The following is a 1,905-nucleotide window of genomic DNA, read 5'->3' as shown; positions in this document are numbered from 1 at the left end:
CTCAAATCTTATTCACGCGATTAAAAAAGATGCAAACTGGTCGATGTGTGAGGCTGTATGGAAGCTGCCGTTATTCAGCATCAACCTGATGTGCAGCGCACATTAAATAACTTTACATAAGGTGTATGAGGTCATTGCTTTTGGAAAATCGTCTGACCCAGTCATTTTCAAAGGGATTTTGGTATTGCTGGGGTGAAGATCGGTAATTTTGAAATTCTGTAAGCTATCACACAAACTGGTTTTGTTGCTGTTGTTTACTGGGTGTAATTTCCCAATGCATTGATGTGAAGGGATAGAAAAATCTAAACTAATTTAGTTCTTGGATGTGGGTTGTATTTACTGTGATGAAGATAAGGACAGATGCCATCAGAGCTTTGTGGATCAGCTGTTTTTCCACTGATGAACAACGCATAGCAGGTGTGCATTCATTAAATATCTATCTGCCAAGGTGGAGCCACTTTAAAGAGTGAGGTGTCTTGTATCTCAGCTGGATACAAGCGTGTGTTTAAACTGCAAGATTTTTACTTGCTAGATAATCTGTTTTAATATAGTGGTTTGGCCTCTGATTATTTATAGGTTTTATAAATTTTAGAATCAATTTCTCTTTAAGGTGGCTCAGATTTTTCAACTCTTGTGCACATAAAATTGAGTTGAAGTTCATTGTGCCTTTTTTCTTTTCCCAAAAGTTGAGTTGAAGCTTCATATGGTAACTGCATCCTATTCACACACTATAGTCTAAAATCTTGAAACTGTGTGGTGTTTGCTAAAAAAACTAAACAATAAAAAGTCAAAGTCAGGTAAGGTCACAAAGTTTTTGTGAAATTAGAGTTCCAGCAGATGTTATTGTGAACAAATGTTCTCCCCCCTTCTGATTCAGTCTCCCTATATGCCGTATAGACTGACGGATACCCTGTTCAGCCTGCACTCACTGTTACCCCAGAGATGACATACAAATTGATACCGAAACAACAGTGTTCCACTACTGTGAAGATTTGGTCCTTCTCTTGGCACTCAATGCAGTATGTTAACAGTGAACATCGGAGAACTGAGCAAGGTGGGACAAAGCGTTTGCTCAGTTCTTTCTGTTGTGACCTTATCAGCTTTTGATTGGGATTGCACCATTTCATAGTTAGTAAAGGAAACAAAGTATATTGCTGCACTTTTACGTTTTCAGAACAGTGTTTAAAATTGCATTGTTTTTATTATTTTTTTAAACTATCAGTTAAAATAGACTAAAACGTTCTTTCAAAGAGGCATCTAAATGTGTTCCTAATTTTGTATATGGGCTTAGGTTTTGTAACCAATAAAAAGCTGCTATCAAATACTATAAAAAAATTCAAGAACTTATTTTGAAGATTATGAAACTGCTCAGTCTTCACGGATTGACTTAGGGGCTTTTGTCTTTGACTAGATGTTAGCAGAACTCCACATCAAAGTTTGAAGTGTGTTACGATAATGAATAAAGTAAGTTAATGGAGTCACCTCTGAAACATTGGATACTGTTCCCGTATAGAGGTCTGTACTTTTTAAGGAGATGTTTCCCAAACACATACAGGAGGCCGTGGGAAGTGGCCGCAGCTCACCCACCTAACTTAATTCGTGACTTCAGTTTAAAGGTTTGAAGGTGCACCCAAGTGTCACAGAACTTTCACAGTCTCTAGCTCCAGAAGTGCCCTTTCCAGGCTCCCAGTGCTCAGCTGATAGCTGATGCAGCACTAATTTTAATCTGGGGATGCTGTACAAGCAGGCCCAACTCCTCCTGCCCAGCGTGTCTCGGGGAAGGGTGGCTGTAGGCAGGAGACTGGCTTTCCACTGCCCTCTGTAGCTGGGAGGGATGAGGGGTGCTGCTCGGGGGTAGATCGTAGCTGTTGCAGACTTGCGTTGTCCAGCAGCCCCCTAATTACT

The sequence above is a fragment of the Buceros rhinoceros genome, unplaced genomic scaffold (genome assembly GCF_000710305.1).
Source record: "Buceros rhinoceros silvestris isolate BGI_N320 unplaced genomic scaffold, ASM71030v1 scaffold9229, whole genome shotgun sequence".
NCBI classification, from domain to species: domain Eukaryota; kingdom Metazoa; phylum Chordata; class Aves; order Bucerotiformes; family Bucerotidae; genus Buceros; species Buceros rhinoceros.
The sequence above is the reverse complement of the archived record's forward strand: the minus strand, read 5'-3'. Positions refer to the sequence as shown.